General features: G+C 40.6%; 1 protein-coding gene across 3 annotated transcripts in view; it reads left to right on the forward strand.

Annotated features, from left to right (window-relative positions):
• Window positions 1-18,288, forward strand: part of kcnh2b (potassium voltage-gated channel, subfamily H (eag-related), member 2b) — an 80,869-nt gene that overhangs the window by 24,817 nt on the left and 37,764 nt on the right. The window lies entirely within an intron of this gene.

The raw sequence follows: 18,288 nt of genomic DNA on the forward strand, positions 1-18,288 counted from the left end.
TCTGTCTTGTCAGATCATTTGTCCGGAGTGTTTTGATGAAACATTAGCCGTGTCAATCTGTCAACCTCGCGACTCATTGCTCCATCCTGTCCTCGTTTATGTTCCACCCTTCTACGTCCCGTTCACACCAATCCCAACAGACTTTTTCGGAAAGAGATGGATGTGGAGCCAGTGGCTTGTTTATTTCTGCATTATTCTACGTTATGGTTTATTCCAGAAGTGTGTGTTGTACTTTTATATGTGTGTATGCGCCAATCCATGACAGCAAAATGCTGACTGCACAGTTCTGTACCTCTGACTCGGGACTCAACTAATGGACCGCCGCCTCAAGGCTGTCTATGTGATTGCACCTCAGTACGGGACACCCGTCAGAGTTTGTATCCTTGTATCACTTCAGGGCCCAAACAGTCTCTGGCAATATTTGCCAAGTGACAGGTTGGCACATAATCAGGGCTCGGTGATTGACAGTGTCGGAAAGTGTCCTGAAGGTCAATAAACAGCTTTTTCAATACAGCTAACCCCAACTATAGCAGCTCCTCCCATGTGGTGTTCATATTATATATTATTTATTATCTCTGGGCTGTCAGACTTGGAAGCTACTGTTAGCAGGGTCTGCCTCGGTTTTACTAGTAGAGAGCCAAACAATAAATGTAAATGTTTTTCTTTGCCACACTTGGCAATGTTTTGTTGCTCTCTTGTCTCCTTTTGAATTTAATTAGCCTTCTCACGAATGCCAATGTCCACATTCGGAGAAAGTAAATAGAAAAGTTTTATTGTTATTTGCAGGTGTGTCTCGTTCTAGTAGAGGTGTTCAAAAAAAAAATTATGAATCATAAACCAGAAAAGCATCCTCAGTTGGTCAATATTAGGATTCAGATTTGACCCACTGGCTATCTTTCCCATCTTTCTCCAAAGTGCCCTTGAGCATGAAACTAAACACCTGGGAGCTCTTTTTCAGGCTGGTGTCACGGTCAAATTCCAAATTTCTGCGCTCTGCTGCCAGTAACAACAACAATTCAATGCTTCCAACTTAGAAGTGACTTTTTGTGTCCCAGAATAACTTTGGCAACGTAATGGCTCACCACACAAAACACGACAGTTTCAGGACGATGAAAATATAGCAGGCTGCATTGGTCGTTATGAAACAATATAATATAGTATGAATATTGGAGCTGTGTTATATAGCACAGTCATGTAGTGCGGTTATAAAATTATTATGAGATAATCACCGCTGAAAAAGTATTAAATTACACATAGTTATATAATATTAAATTGCACTCATCCTTCATTTGCATTTTTTTTTCTGCTGTTAATGAAATGTATCTAATTCCCACCTCCACCCATAATTAGTGCAGGTGCTGCTCAGGGCGAGCATCTCCTGAGCATAAATAAAATTGATCCCGAATGCTGATATTTACATAATTTTTCTCAGGAAGACAAGCTTGACGGCTTCACCTTACTGCTTTTAATGGGCCAGATGTGAAGCTGTTAAATGGAATGGAATCACCACCTTATTAAGATTAACAACCCCCCACAACAACATTATAGACCACGGATGGATGTTTGCAAAGGACTCCTTCTTCTCGCATCTCTTTGCATTTCAAACCACACTAGTGTATGCTGTGGGCAACCACATGAAACTCCATCTGAGTATTCCATTTCCTTCGTGGTCTGGAGGAAGATGGCAAATAGCGTTGGGCCATTTGCTATCCAATACTAATACGATCATCAAGAGCAATACTCTGTGCTTATTGGATTGTAAAGCCTCCATCGTGTAACATACACCGCAAAGTAACTATCCAGTGTCGGGCAGGCTACTCCTTCTCAAAAATACTAACTTTGAAAGAAGAGATGCGTGATGTTTTTTGGTACGGTAAAATTTATCGTGTGGACACTAATCAAAGCAGGGATCTTGCGCAATGTCGGTGAAATGATAATGGATATATCTATATATATATACTGCAAGTAGTACTGGACGTTCTTGTCCTTGCAAATATGGCAGACACACACAAGCATGGAGCACACACACACGATGTTCGTTTAGTAAGACAGCCTTTCCCTTCTTTTTATTCAATAGCAGCCTCTTACACTCCCTCTCATCGTCCTCTCTTCTCGCTTCCAATCTGTCCCTCCTGCAGTGTGATGATGGTGTTCTTGTAGTTTTTTTTTTTTTTTTGGAGTCCCAGCCCTACCACGCAGCAACCCCCTCCTCTCGGCAAATAAAGACAGCAGGAGGCAATGATGGTAGATGGCTGTCTTGCAGCTCTGCTGAGCCCCGTCGTCCCTTGCGAGAAAAATGAAAACAACCGTGTTAATATTTCCGACATGGAACATGATTCCTATCACAGATCATCCACTTCTATTTCCATTACAGTTACTGTAGCAGGTGACAGGCAAGAAAAATAGATGTATAATGTGTGTTTGGTATATAAGAAAAAACATCTGTGTTTTCATTATTGTGTTTGTGTGGTGCAGCTTATGCAGCTAGTTCAAACCAATGAGCCAAACAAAAATGCCAGTTTCATTTTTCCTCAGTAAATGTTAAACTATGGTCGTGAGTGACGTGACAAATCGACCTTGAAACCATTAGCAGTGATTGATAATTATGCCATCAATAGTCAAGCATTTGATATTAGACCGACCTGCTAGACTGTTAATTACATGGTTTGTGACAACATGATTTACCCCGTCAGAAAGATGCATGAACAAGGGAGGCACTGGAGAAGTTTTAGAGGTTATAATAGTCGAGGAGAAAGGACATTGAAGAATTTAAAAAAAAATGGCTTACAGTCAGAATCTGAGATGTAAGGTGCAGATTTCTGTAAGTATATTTAATTGAGATACTTTCCAAGTAAAGGTCGGAGCGAATAAGGTGAAGATGGAATTGAAGTTACTTAGAAGTATTGACTTTAAACTTCACACAGAGGAGAGTAAGCCATCAAAAAAAGACAGTGAGAAAAGGCGACCAGGGGATTGAAACGGACTCCCTTTAAACCAGTGACATTCAGTCTCAACGTCTCACTTTGTTTTATTTTATTTTATGTGGATCTGAGGAAGAAGCACAGATTTCTAATTTTGAATAGAAAACTTAAAACATAAAGAAAAAAGGTGTGGGCATCATTGATTTTTAAAAAGAAGAAACTGGCTGGCAACAGTCGCCATGACGATGCCTGGTTACCTTTTGTGTTCTCTTATACGTGTTTTATTTCCAATTTTCTTTTCATTTTTTTATTGCTTACATTGGCTACCAGCCAGGTAGCTTTTATTATAGGGTCAAATATTACTTTTAATAAAGTGTCTATTTTGGTGCTTTCTGTACACGCTAGCAAAAGTTGCAAACTTAACATGGAAGTTTTTTTTTTGTCTTTCGGCAGTCATTAAGCTAACTGCCGCTGATGGGAAAAACCTCCTGAACCTTCAATTAATTACAATGTGGCAGCATCCGTTTTGGAAACAATTGCACTCAATGATGACACATTACCTGTCCAGCTTGTACAAACGCACAATGTCGCTACAATTGCTATCGTCCTTCATTTATCGACTGTTACAAAAGCACACACGCATCATTAGAGTGTAACTGGGATACCCGACAGTTAATCAAAGCTTGCTGGGGGTGGGGGGGGGGTTCACTCTGCTTAAAATAGCTCGCACCTTCCCCTTGGAAATGCTGAATAAAATCATTTGTCTCAGCACCATTTAAATTTACTCCTGCCAAAAATTTTTGTTCATGTCTGTTTTGGCTCCTCTGATATGCACATGGAATTCAGGTTTTAAATCAGCTTTGGCTGATGAGACCTGTAAAAAAAAAAAAAATGTGATCCAACTTCCTTTTATGGTTTCGTTTTCAGTAAGAGTGCAAGTTGCAGTTGCTTTGCTTCATAAGATCAAACCAGAGAGCAAAAGTGGGATCTCTGCTGACTATCTTCAACCAAAAACATTCCATATATATATTCAAGTCTATATTACCTATAGGTGTAAATGATCCATCCGGAGTTTACCTCACCTTAATCCATAAAGGCTCGGCCGCAACTGCCTTCCCTGACCCCGCACAAGATGAACTGAATATGTATGTATGGATATATGTTTCTTTAATAACCCAAGAGCATCTTTGTTGGAATACGGTTAATCTCTGAAGTTGTCTTCCATCCCATTCAATATGTACCTAGCAGACGGTAGATGCACACACGTGGCAGCTTAGTAGCAGTTGGCGATGTTCAATGCGGTATCCCTCAGGGTTTGTGTTTTCTGAGCCAAAGCTGTCTCTGTTGAAACATAGCCTGATGTTGTTTTTAATCAATGGGACATAGTGGTGTGAAAATTGCCACAATGTAGGAATTCTTAATGATGCACAACAGGGGGGGGACGTGTCATAACACCATGAAAATGTTTTGATTACTCATGCAGGCAATATTTTTTTGGCAATAGATTTAATGAACAGGCTCGTGTATTAAGGCCTTGAAGCTTTTTCTGCCCTGAGGCTTTTTAGTTTGAGCACAGTGTAGTTAAAGTTTATGCTACCCTGTTTGTCCTCTGTCAAATGTGAAATGGTTAAGGTTTTGCAATGGCGGAGCTAGAGGGGGGCCGTGGGGGGCATGCCCTCCCCTAAATAAGCTTGGACAGGTGCTAGGCCAGATTTTTTACTTTCGAGTAATTTATTTTTAACATTTCCATCACTCCTTGTAAAGAACAAATTATGAATCTTTATCAGCGATTTCTCAAGAATTATTTGGGTTTGTATTTGTTTTGGTTTGTTTTGCCCCCAAAGAAAACAATCCTAGCTCCGCCAGTGACGACAAGCACTCTTATCAGGCAAGGCAGACATTTGAAGTTATGGGATTCCACACCGCTGATGTTTCACCATCAAGAATCCAAAGTATATCACAGCCAAGGTGAACAGTCGCTATAATAATGCAACTCCGACGTTGAGGTCTCCGAGTTAATGGACTTTGCAAGCAGCTGCCTCAGCCCAACCGTGCATTACGCCTCAAATAGGTTAGAGTGACCCTTGCCTGAAAGCAACTCAAATGACCATGCCTCAGATGCTGCCTCAGCTATGAGAGGGGTCAAGTGGCCATCGATTGCAACACATGTAAAGACCAACGCTAATGCAACCAAAGAGAGGAGCTCGATGATTGAAACCTCACCGCTCGTCTTCGACCGCTTTTGGCCTTTCCATTCATTCCATTTCCAGTCCAGGCACGGTGTTGTAGAATTCCAACTGAATTTGATTCTCATCAGTTTTGATGGGCTTCCACGAGATAGCTATAAAAATATTTGACTATTGCGTCTGTTTGTTTTTTTTCTTCTCACATGGCCAGAATTCTGAGTGTAATTCCTTTCTTTATGGCTTGCTCCAACGGCTGTCTGTCAAAGGCATTACAACTCTCATCTGTATCAGTCAACTGCTTCTCCTCAGCCATCCATCACTTAATCAGTCAACAGCAGAAATGTCAGTTGTCTTACTCCTGGTGAGATCTAGTCCTTCGACACAAAACGGTGTTTCATCAAAACATTTGACTTGAGCCTTCTTAGAGACGGTTCGATTTTACAGTTTCATCTCTGCAGAACTGATCTTTACGCTTTCTTGCTGTAAAAATTGAGAACAGGGCAGCAGGTCGATATTCAGGGCTATCCCTTAAAGACGGTGTTGTTTGGAAACGAGCTGGGTCACGTTACACGGTGTCCTTTGACTATAGGGAATCAATGTCTATACATAAGCTTGAGTTAATCTCTTGTCTTCAGTCTGGCTATTCACGGTTTGAAGGGAGATAATTAGCCAAGCATAAAGCGGGTCATATAAGGAATGACTTTGAGATTTAAGAAGCGGAACTATTTGCTCTGATTAATGAATTAATTTCTTCTTCATTTTCAAACCTAATGTGAACTAATCTGGATTAAACCACCGTGCTAATATAGTGGTGCCGCAACTACAGTTTGGCCAACTATCATTTTTCATATACCTTATATTGTCTGCCAACCCGAGGACACCTTCATTACCTTCCCGTCGCAGCATGAGGTCTCACTCCATGCGAAATTTAACGTTGCCTACCCGGGGCTGAGATTCTCACTGCCCATAATTGAATCAGTTGGGTATTGTGAGCATTGCTGTGTATATTGACTCCTTTTGGGTCCATCGCCATTCTTCCCTCACCCCCTAATTTCTCTCCTGGGTGTTATCGTCAGTATTATCTTGAAGAGCGAGGATGTAGCCGTTGTCTGTGAGGCTAATTTAAAGAAATCTTTGGTGGTGTTTCAAAGCTGCTGCTACCCTGCATAGCCACTCGTGCTTTTAATAATTGCTCGCTCACCCACGCGCATTTAAAATCATAATAATGAGCCCTGTTAATGTCCATCTTCCGTGGCAATTACCCCATTCCATTATCTGGAAGCTTCCTATTCATGAGCATCACATATGGAAAAAATAATATGATAGTAATGCAGAAACTTACGTTCAATCTAAAATCTAAATAAAAGGCAATGGAGGGGACTAATATAAAAAAAGGAATTTATAGAAGGAATAAAATGGAGTGAGGGCAGACAAGACAGAAAGTAAATAAGCAGTGGCAGATGGTTGGACCGGGTGGGGTGATAGATGGAAGAGTTCAGCTGCCAAGGATGTTCTCAAGACGGGCAGAAAGAAAGAGAAAGTCATGGTCTTGGAAGCACAAGAAAACGACATAAGTCGAGAACGGTCTTCACTGTAGACACAATATAACACTAATAAAATAATACTTCACAGTCCACTAAATTTAGCCTAAAATTTGATTTAAATAAAATAATGGTCTTGCAAAAGCATAGTTGTCTGATTTTTGTGGGCCATTAGCAAGTGCATAAACACCAACTGCTTTTCCTTCTGGTCTTGACGAAAAAAACATTTTTAATACTCTGCGGAAAAACAAAACGGTATGATTTGACTCGAGGCGTTCCTTTTATTATGCTAACCATAACAGTGATAACACAGATAACTTTCCACTCTATTTTATTTCGAGACCACAACAGTGACCACACACAATGAGTGAAGATAATCCGGGGTTGGACATATACAGTCCACACGGAGCCTGCCGATGTGTGTTTATGCCCCCGCTGACATCAAGAGAGGCCTCTGCAGGGAGAACCTCTAACTTATCGTATGTGTTTTGGTGGAGCTCAGGAGAGCACTTAAAACCTTAAATCTCTAACAAGGCGGATCGCGGTAATGGAAACTTTCCGAGAGTATGCAAGGAATTGTATAGATGGTGTAATTTTATTATACAGCATGCATCTGTTGAAATGTATACCAATTAGGTCACTTTTTCTATTTTTGCACCAATCAAAGTGGCTCAGCCAGCATTGCCTCATTAAATATCTTATTTCAATCGAATTGTTGCTGTCAATAGTCAGAGAGTTAATGCGTGATGTATTTCTTTCCGGGCATAATTGGCGCTACGGCATAAAAGAGCTGGAATCGCTGAATGGCTAAACTTTAATGTCAGAGGTGCATTAGCCTTCATGTAATGAGCCATGGTGCTTATGCTCACTTTGAGTCTTAATTAGCAACGTGGTCTTTAGGCTTCGTTAAGACGAAATGACCCCCTTGAACTGACGGCTCAACGCTGCGTCATTTTTTTGAAACCGTGCAAGCTCAGCTCAATTTTCACCTTTGAAGAACAAAAGTTAAAGACCATAAGCGTCTCTTGTCTTGGAGAAGACACTGGGTACTATAAAGTCCAGATAAGTGGACTCAAAAGAAGACATTTTCCAAATCAGGCATGTCTGACAGGTCTAAAAAAGGTGAGGTGAGGGTGCTTGTGTTAGGCCCAAGGACTCTCTGTGTCTCTTTTGTTCTTTGCTTTGGTAGGCCTTCCATAATCCATAAAGTCTTTTTATCCCAGCGAAGCAGCCACTCGCTCATTTATCGGCTGCTCCCAAAGGCTGCGACCAATTCACGTCTCTGATTTAATTGTACAGTTCGGGATGACTGGCTTTCACCTTCAGCTTCCGCCAAGCTGAGCACAGCTCATCCCACATTCAGTCCAATCAGTCACCTTAAGGACAGGGAGGGGGGAGGCTTCTCTATTGTTCATCGTGAATATGCTATACCCGCTCAGGTCAAAGGGCAAAACAGGAGTGATTTTCCAGTCATGTTTTAATTATATAAAGATTTGAAATGATTCAAAAGAGATTTACTAATTGTGAAGTTAAATTTCCCAAAAAAATCCCCTTTTGTCAAGCAAATTGTTAAGTGGCTAAGTAGGTCTTCTAGTCTCTTTGCTTTCTGAGAAAATTTTAATGAAAATTGCTAAGTACAGCAGAAGAGCATTGAAATGATAACGACTGAATATGGGAATACACTTTTTCTAAAAATCCCATTAATCCTTGTTTTCTAAATGTCACTGCGCAGTGCAAAAGATAAAAAACTGGAGGACAGCAAACGGAGTTCCCTGTTGCTGGATAATTGGTCATATAAAAAAAAAAAACAGCATTGGAGCGCCGTTTGCGATTTAATTATCTCAAATATGACAGTCATTAAAGTGGCTTTTCCTTTGTTCACCAAAGCCGAATGTTCCCGCTCGCCTTCTATCGTCCGGTGTGTTAAATTGCCAAAGTGTAACTCTTTTGAACTTTTCGTTTATGTTATTGAGTGATGATGCAATATGACGGGAAAACATGAAGGGAAAATGGTGAAACATTTCAGCCTACTGGCATCTTGAATGTGTGTTAGTGACATGCATTTTTATTTTAAATCCGGATTTAATGAGGTGCTAGTGCACGGGCCGCAACTATTGGTGATATTGAACACATCATTAAGTGCAGCGTATACATGCGTGTTGTCGCTTTTGATACAATCTGTGGAGTGCCACAGTTTGCTACAAAGTTCTAAATGCCATATGTTAGCCTTGCAAGATATAAAGTAAATAAGTGGCCAGATACTGCTACATTTTAATATTTAAAATGGATCTATCCAATTATGAAATATGACATTTGTGTCTGTGGTATGTCAACATGTTTATGTCATTTTATATTCCTCACAATCAATCCCAGGTACTTATTTATATATTTAAATTATTTATTGTTATTTTTATCCTGTTATTTATTATTTTTATACTACTTTTTATTATTATTTATTATTTATTTCCCCCCAATATTTATTATTATATTTTCCCCCCAATATTTAGGGTAAAATAATTGTCTGAGAACGGGTGGTACTAAACCTAAGGAGCATGATTTAGAGGTGTGGGAAGAAGTGTAATTATCGTTTAAGTGGATATAGAGGTTGTACAGTATGAAAGGAATCTGAAGTCTTTTATTATCGACGATATTTTTGCCCATTGTGAGCACTTAGAAAACCATAAAGCCGATTCCTTCGGAGACCCTTTGTCATTATTATGCAAATGATTGACTGTCAAACTCTGCAGTAAATAAATTGCATTGTAATTAGGATTGTGTTTTATTTGCATAATGGCCTGCTCACTCTGACCAGGGTTGGGTGAGACAAATGGATGGAGGTTGAAGTGCTCTTCTCTATAGCTACTGCTAAGGACGCATCAATGTTTTGACTTGAAGTGCAGTTGTGTTTTATCTCCAAGTGCTCTCTGCACTCCAGATTAAATCTGTGCAAACTGTTTTCAATTGCTTTGGGGAAAAGGACATTGGCCACCACGCAGCTGTCGTACGGAGAAGTTATTGCTTTGCAGTTTGCTCTCCGGTTGATATTACCAAGCTGCTATCACACAGTCAACCGGTCAAATGCATTTTACACCTGCCATTAAGACAGCATGTTGGCTGGCATAGTACTGGTTGATAAATGGCAATTGCTATTATTGAGCACTTGCAGTCTGTTGCATTTATTGCCCTCCATTTTTTTGCCCAGGGCTACCAAAGCGGATAGTATGAAGCACATAATGGGAAAACGAAGCTTCATGAAACAATTATGATTTTTGTTTTTCCTCTAGATGGTGGTCTAGGTTTAAAGATAAAGGCTAGTGCAATGGAATTGAGTAAATTTCTACTTGATACGAAAAATGGGAGTATATATTACAAGTGCTTCATGAAGCTTCATTTGCTGTTACATCACAGATTTTGTTCTCTGTCAAACTGTTTGCTTCTCTATTTTTATTGGCGTTAAAGGACGTCATGAATGTGTTTTTCTCAAGTTGTCTTGTTTTCTACACGCGTTTGCTTTTTTTCCTGACACTTGGGTCGGCGGCAGGTACGGTGAGAGGAGAGCTGGCACTCCATCTACTGAGGAAAAATGCTGTTTCTAAAAGGTCACAGCTCAATACACCCGATGAATAATGGTGACATGCATGTGCTCGTGCGTGAGCAGTCGTGCTGAGTCGAGGCCTTACTTCTTCATGCTGGGCCGGGGACAACAAGAATGTTGCCGTTCAAGTGCCGTGCAGTATACAGAGTAAAAAAAAAAAAAAAAAACGGTGGGTGTCAAAAGTGCTCATGCGTTTGAAGTAATGTGGAGTTTCTTTCTTAAACTGAGAAAACATCCGGTCGTCTCATCACGACTGTCTTTGTGTTGTAATTTAAGGAAATGGTCTGTTAGTCTTGAGGGAAATTGGATTCGACCAGAACTGTCTCTTGGGAAATTTCCACCTTTCAAACTCTTCCACCCTCGGCTTTACTTGATTAGCAGATACGTCTCCAGCAAGTTAAAATGATCATTTCCGTTTGGAGGCTAGTGTGTGACGCATTCTTTCAATTTTAGCCTTACATTTTTTGTTTTTGTAACTTTACAGAGCCTTTGAATCTCAGTCAACCATATTTTCTGTTGGTTTTGTCGCGTAATATTGTTATTGTTCATCTAAACATTCACAGATTTACATTCTACCTCCACCGATAATTTAAAACAGATTAGCTCCACACGGATACACAGATTGTAAATTAAAACATGTTAGGTCTCCATTATTTTTGCGTCAGTGATTAGCAGCTGCTTGGGCAACTTCAATTTAAAGCAGGACCTCTTGTTCGCCCTTAAATGAAATCCCGGTGATTGACTTGCTGTTCTGCTCGTGTTTAAGTGCTCTGGGCCGTTTAAGTGGCTCAGTCAGGCAAGGAGCCTCGACGTGTGTTGTCAAATCCCACCTTGATGTCGGCGTGTTTACTGGCTGATGAAATGTATTGATTGCGGGAGATAAGTGGGATTGTACTCGTGTCAGCTCTACATGAGTATTTGGCTTCCGCGTAGTGACGCCATGAATTTTGAAAGAGCAAATATTGATCTGGAATGACCTCCGCAGCAATAATACCGGATGTAGCCCGACTAATGGGAGCTAGTTTGCTTTGCATCGCTACACACATCTTTCTTTAAAGCCTCTAAATAGTTTTAGCTTAAGATGATCAAATCTTCTGCTTCTGTTCATCATTGAAGTCCAGCCAGGATCAATCAATGAGCTGACTGGCTACCAGTTCCATCAAGCCAAGCACGACATGAATTAAGCATGGCCCTCAGAGGACAAGAGAGAGGGCGGAGGTTGAAGCTTGAGGGCCGGGAGGACAATCTGTCAGGTTCTTTTCAAGATGATGATGATCCAAGTCACAACTGTAGGTCGCTGTTTTCCAAGGTTAAGGGCTTACAGCTTAGGTGTGTGTGTTGGCGCTCATGTGCTGTCGGGGGTTCAAAGTTGCTGAAGCAAGGGACCGAGCGATACCTTGGGTTCACGCTGTCAGCCAGGCTAATGGAGAAGGCCGCACTTGGCCGCCCGCTGACTGACAGGTGCCATTCGAGGCCTCCGTCAAACGGGCAGCGGGTCGCCCACTGCCATCTTACTTACGATGGCACACAGGGATCGCTCACTCGACTAATGCCGACACACACTCCCGGGCCCGTCACTCAATGTGAAGCGCAAGATGAGATCGGCGAAAAAGTACCTTGACTCATACAAGAGGGTCAAGTTGCGTCTTTGCAATCGGAGTCGTCATTATCTGGGCCATTTCATGCCGGTGACCTATGACCCTGGCGGCCTGGTTGGAAGAGTGGCCAAATAAGTAATGCGTCTTCACTACGGGTTCAATTTGCCCGGGATCTTCTGCCATCCAGGCTTCTGATACGCCCACCACGACTTGTGCACTTACCAGTGATGACAAAGAGCAAAAATATATTTTTGGGTGGAACTTAGAAGTGGGGGGAAAAAGTAAGGAAGGTCGATGTGGAAAGAAGAACCACAAGTTGTCACCTTATCTAGCGAGTGGTATCGGGTGCCTGGTAAAAGATGCAGCAAGTGACAGAATGAGATCTGCTCAGTCAAGCAGGCCAATGAGCTGTTTGATTTAAGTAATTGGGGCCTCAGAGGGAAAGCAGGGTCATCACTTGGAACCAGAGCGGCATCACGACTCACACGGTGAAGCAAATGAACCTCAACACACTTCAAGTCTTTCTTTTTAGTCGTGCTTTTGACACGCTGGTGAACTCCAATTTGTTTTTAAATTCAGTATCTCGTTATCATTACGTCGTCAGAATGCTAAAACGGAAAATTATACGACAACTGACTGTATACAATGTTTCAAACTTGAAAATGACCTTTTATTGCTTCGTCAGCAGGACCCTTTCAAGTGTCATACTATTTGAAATGCTGCAATATGCCGCAAGCCAAGACTAAAATGGGCAACGGGGAGGACTCATAAAATATTAGTAAGACTGCAGATATTTGTTTTTGCCTTTGCATCACTATAATGGAATTTGACACTCAAAATTGTCATCGCTGACAACAAACCAGGAAGTAGCCAAACAAATTAACCGAGACAAATATGACGATGATTAGAAATCATCATGGCAGCACCATAATTTTAAATTAAATTATAGCCTGTGACCTTGCAGTATGTCACTATCGGATATTTTTTATAATTGATTATTCCATTGATTATTCCATAGATTAATTGAATAAATGTGTTTGTCCCCAATTAGTGTTTATTTGGTTTATTTGGACAATCTTTAGTTAAAAAATGTCTGCAATCGATTACAAGATCAATAAAATACGATGCAGTTAATTTTAGAATTTTGGTGAATTTGATCATTTGATTTGATTTGATCATTTAATTTTGACATTTCTAATGTAGAGTAGGAAATGAAGGAGAACCTTTTTGCCATAAATCCAAGTCCATCTTCATCAAAAAAAACTTTTATATAGCAAAGTACATTTACAGTTTTTTTAAGTTAGTTTGTTCACTAAAACACTTTTACTGCACCCCAAGGGATGAGTATAAAAAGTTAAAAACCAAATCCAATATTGCAGCAACAGAGAAATTAGAAACTTTGCTCCCTTTTTATAAAACTATAAAAAAGGAAAGCGGGACAGAGGCGGCAGAAATACATTCCACAATAAAAGAAAGAGAAACTGCCGGCTGGCCCATGAGGAGCCTGGAATGAAGAGACGAGAAAAAAAGCAAGACCGTGACCGCATCTCATCTCAACGTTGCCGTCAGCCTGTAATTGCTCTGATTAAATTGCTCTCTCTGTATATACCTAGGGATAGTGTGAGTGTGATAGCCTGTAGCGCTATCATTGACATTGTGATAATTGTTTAATTGCGCTGGGCTTGAGCTTCATCAAGACCTCACCCCATAATGGCCTCTTCCCTTCTCATCCCATTCGCCTGTCGACATTATTGTCGACCTTGTCAAGTCTGATGTGTTTTTAAAAGTTGACCGTCTAATTCGGCTCAGAGCCTAAGTTATTTCAGAGCTACACAGAGAGAGAGAGAGACGAAAGCTCTCTGGGAAAGAATACATTGAAATAATGCTAAATCTTGGCCGGTTGTCAATATATCAGACTGCCGCAGGTCGCGCGGAGGTCACGAGCTCCGCCCCTTCCATCATTAGATATCTGAAAGCAGTCAGCCGTGCTCTCGTTAACACTTAATTAGACGCGATAACTCTTTCTGGATGACAGCAAAGTAGCTTCGTTACAAAATGGAGAAACTGTTTCATAATGAAAGGTAAATATGTGTCTGTAAAATGATGATTTGAATAGATACAAAATGTGCCACAGGTTGCACTGACTGAAAGTCCCGACAGTTCGTTCGGGTTTGTTCCGGGCTGTGATCTACCGCAGCTGTTACATGTTTTAGAGGCTCCCAGAATAGAACAGTGACATTAACTCCAATGACAACGTGTCGCCCGCCGTTCACGAAGCGAGCGATGAGGGAATCCAAAAAGGAAGCTATAGTCGGATGATTAGGAACCAATGTGGATCACTAACGAAGAGCATTTAAGCAGAGATTATTTGTACATAAATCACGTGATGCTTAGATCTTCCTGTCAGGCCGCCCACAGAGTGCGTGGTGTTTAATATATTACCATAGCTGGGCGCGATAACCGATAATTAAAAGACATTTTTCACTTTGACAATTTCATATGTCGAGTCACGCCGTATGGTTATGGATCATAGTTATGGATGGAAAGGAGTGGAAAATATACCAGGCTGGCGAAATATGGTGATGATGTAAACGTTCCAAGTGTTCTCTTAAGGAGGCTTTTAATCCAGAAGCGAACAAATCGGGAAAGGGGAAAACGATTTGGAGATCTGATTGGGTTCGTACGCAAACCTCCTCCGTGGCCATATTTCTAAAAGTGTACATCGGCAATGGAATGGAATGCAACCATCCAATTAATTTAAAGCTGTTACTCCTCAGGCAGAGGAATGCCGCTTTTTTAGTCATTTCTTATGTATGTGTACATTCAAGCAGATGTGGATTGATGTGACAGTCGACGCATCACTCGGGGTCAGAACTCACCTCAAGCTAAATAGGGGCCAAGCGGGGGTGGATGAAGGGTCGGAAAGAAGTCGCAGGACAAGATGAGGAGAACGCTAATAAGACAGTTTGGATGTGGATGGCAAAGGCAAGCATCTTTTTGGAACATAGCAGCAGCAGCTGAGCTTCAGGCCGGCGTTGTTACTTTCTGGTATCTATCACACTGCCTATTAAACTATGGCTGGTGACAGACTACAATAAAGAGCCACACACACACATTGACAGTTCACTTTGGCTTTTAAAATGTCTGGCTAGGAAATGAGCAGGCAGGAAACTGCAGTTGTAAGCAAAGGTGCAACTTTGGGCTTTTATAGAATTTGTCGTATCGTTCCCTGATGCCCGTCCAGAGGTCATGTTGAGGTCACTGAGCTCCATTTATTGTCTGCCATGTTGCTTGAGAATTAATTATACTCGCATATACATGAAAAGGAGGTCGCTGTAAGGTGATGGACTTGCTTTTTCCGACAGAAACACCGGAGAGATTTTGAGATGTTACGTAATCACATCCAAACATGGAGGGAGGGAGGGAGTGGGCGAGAGATGGTGAGGAGGGCAATACAGCATCCAGAATATTCTACTCCACAAAAACAAAAAAAGTGATATTGCTCGCCAATAAAATCATTTGAGGTATCAAATCTTTCATATGCATTCTCGACCAAAACTTTTGTATATTTCGCCCTGGCTGGATTCTATGCAAATAGCTCAAGCCCCGCCTCCCACCTGCTCATTGACAATGCTGTTGTTTGATGACCTACAAATTTTCCATTCAAATAAGCTCATGTGGAATATTGTGAAGACACACACACATACACACACTGCGTCTCCTATTATATTCCGATGCCGTGTCTGACCTAAAATCACACATTCAGCTACCACGTTGGCAAGTTGCTGCCGAGCATCTGCTGCTTGAAAACTCCAAAGTAAAAATAAAAGCCTCCTCTCGAATAAATGTCCTTCCTAAGAATACAAACAAATTCTACTCTCGTCAGTTGAATAATTCAGTGTCGCTGGTCACGCTTTGAGGAAAAACACATTTACGCTTTACAATTCCACATTCAGCATGATGCATCTATTTCATTAGCCGAGTGACGGCACAAAGAGCACGCTATGAATATGATCATATAATAACGCTGTTTCATTGTAGGCTGTGATTTAGTTCACACAATAGGATAAATGGTGTTAATTGCACGTCTCAGCCAGGTGCTACAATATGTCGGCTTTATTCAATGCCCCCGTGGTTGGTAATTCAAGATGTACACAATGGGACATAACAAGGGGATGAAGACATATCAAATGAATCCTCTCACTCATTATCCTCTCTTTAAATAACAAGGCTTTCACTATGGTTAATGGCGTTAAGTATCTCCAGTTCAATTAATCCCAAGATAGTCTCGGATGTTTTGATATTAAATCTATTTATAAATGGAGTTTCAATGTACTCCTAGTGTTTGAATTAAAATAAAAAATTAAAAGGAATTACAAACTACAGACTAGTTCATGCTTTTTATTTTTTAAAAGCTTGACGGACTCGATTTTGTCTATTAATATGTGAGTTGAGCCGAGCCATCTATGTTGTAAAGTGTTTGACACCACAGTTTTACTTGCTGTCTTTGGTGGGAGCACCTTGAGGGCGTGACTATTGATCCGTGTCATCTCAAGGACTTAGGGGCTTTGTAAAAGACCCTTGGGGTACTTCTCGCTCTTACTATACAGCCACAGCTATGCAATATTAATGTGTGTCCTTCGAAGTGTTTATTTAGGTTGGTGAGAGTTATGGATGACTTTATTGGAGTAATGGCTGGACATATATTTGATCGGATTTAGCAGGACTTGGCAGTAGTTTATGTTACAGTGGTAATTGAAAATACTTGGTTGTCAGGAAAAGCCTACTCGAGCATCTGAACTTTGTTTGGGTTCAATCAGAGGCAGACTGAAATGGTGGCATGTGTGCTGTCTTAAATTTTAAATGAGTTTGATTGTTATTGGATTTGGAACTAATTAGAGCACAATTTACACACCGTTTTTTTTCTCTTGTTGAAATTAGCCCACATTGAATGCATTTAAGATTTTACTTCACCCTTTATACTGCATGGCCAATCCATAGAAACATTTTTACTTCATTTCTATGGAAATACCATTCAACAACATTCAGTGCAGCTTTGCTTACCTTTATGACTTCAATAGATGGGAAGTAATGCCGCTCTGTTCCTTTAAGTACTTTTTTAATGGGTTGAAATGATGGCGAAAGTTATCATCAGAGTCTTTTAAAACCTGACTTCCCCTCAGGAATTCAACTTTTTTTTTTCTACGGCAGTTGTCTTTCTTTAAAGTTACCCAGGCCTAGGTGAACACATCTAGCCGGGCCCATTTTTTATTTAGGACATGTTCGCTCTGGGAACCCCCCATCTGGCCCCTTGAATCAATCTTACACTCTATTCAGCTGTATCATCATTACTTCTAATTTTCCACCAACTGAGTACAAGATGAAGCATTCGCTGTGTCATATGAAATACAAATACACAACATGGGAAAAGTGCATTACCAACCAGCTTCCAAATTGGCCACACAAACACAGAGCACAAGATGTGGTTATTTGTCTCGATTACAGGCGAGTGCAACTGATGAATTGATGTCAGGAACAGTTTGTGCTTCAACTGCTTCTAATCCTGAAACAATCTCGAAAAATGTGCCAGGTTTCAACTGTGTCCTTGCGAGTCTGTGGTATTTGGAGTAATGTTATATCACTTATCGGAGGACAGCTGCTGGGCCATTATCTGTGGCGCAAGTGTTTGCAAGTCCAATATTAATAGTCTATATGACATTTACTCAGCTAGGAGTTACACACAGCCACATATACACACTTTATTTATTTTTCCATTTGTTATTCGAGTGCTGTGGCACTCTCAGATCAACAGACTCTTTTTTTTTTTTGATGGAGCAAACTGATTATGGTATATATACTCAATGCAGGCCAGTCATGAGTTTCTCAGGCAATGTGTTGTGCTGCCCTGCCACCTAGCGGTGTAAAAAGAATCATTCACACAGCAATAAATGCAATTGTCAATTCTGTATGAGTAAAAAAGACTTTAGGTGCTATATATATACATATATTTTAGATGTCCATATTTTGCACTAACTGTATAAGAGTTTTTTTTTTTTACATTTGATACATTAATTTAAATTGATTGCACTTCTCTCTATTAAATAAAACTTTAGGCATCATCTGGTGAGCCATTGTCACTAATGCAATTTACTGATAATGACATTTGTGACAATATGCTAAATAAAGCTATCTTATATTTCGGTGCCAGGTTTTTTGTCTTGTCTACTAATGACCCAACCGACAAAACAGAACAGATGGTCCAGTTTGAAAATTTGCCATTTTGCAGGCCTTATAATTGAGGACACATCATCATTTGATCAGCAGATCACTTGGACCTTCATAAAAAGTTTGCCCTGTGTCGCACTTTGTTCAAAACGTGTTTAGAGCGTTTTGATAATCTCCTCTGGCTTTTTTATAAATCAGCCTCACTGAGTCAGATTACCAGCT

This window comes from Syngnathus floridae, chromosome 20, assembly GCF_059516105.1.
Source record: "Syngnathus floridae isolate MCC-2025c chromosome 20, RoL_Sflo_1.0, whole genome shotgun sequence".
Taxonomy (NCBI): Eukaryota; Metazoa; Chordata; class Actinopteri; order Syngnathiformes; family Syngnathidae; genus Syngnathus; species Syngnathus floridae.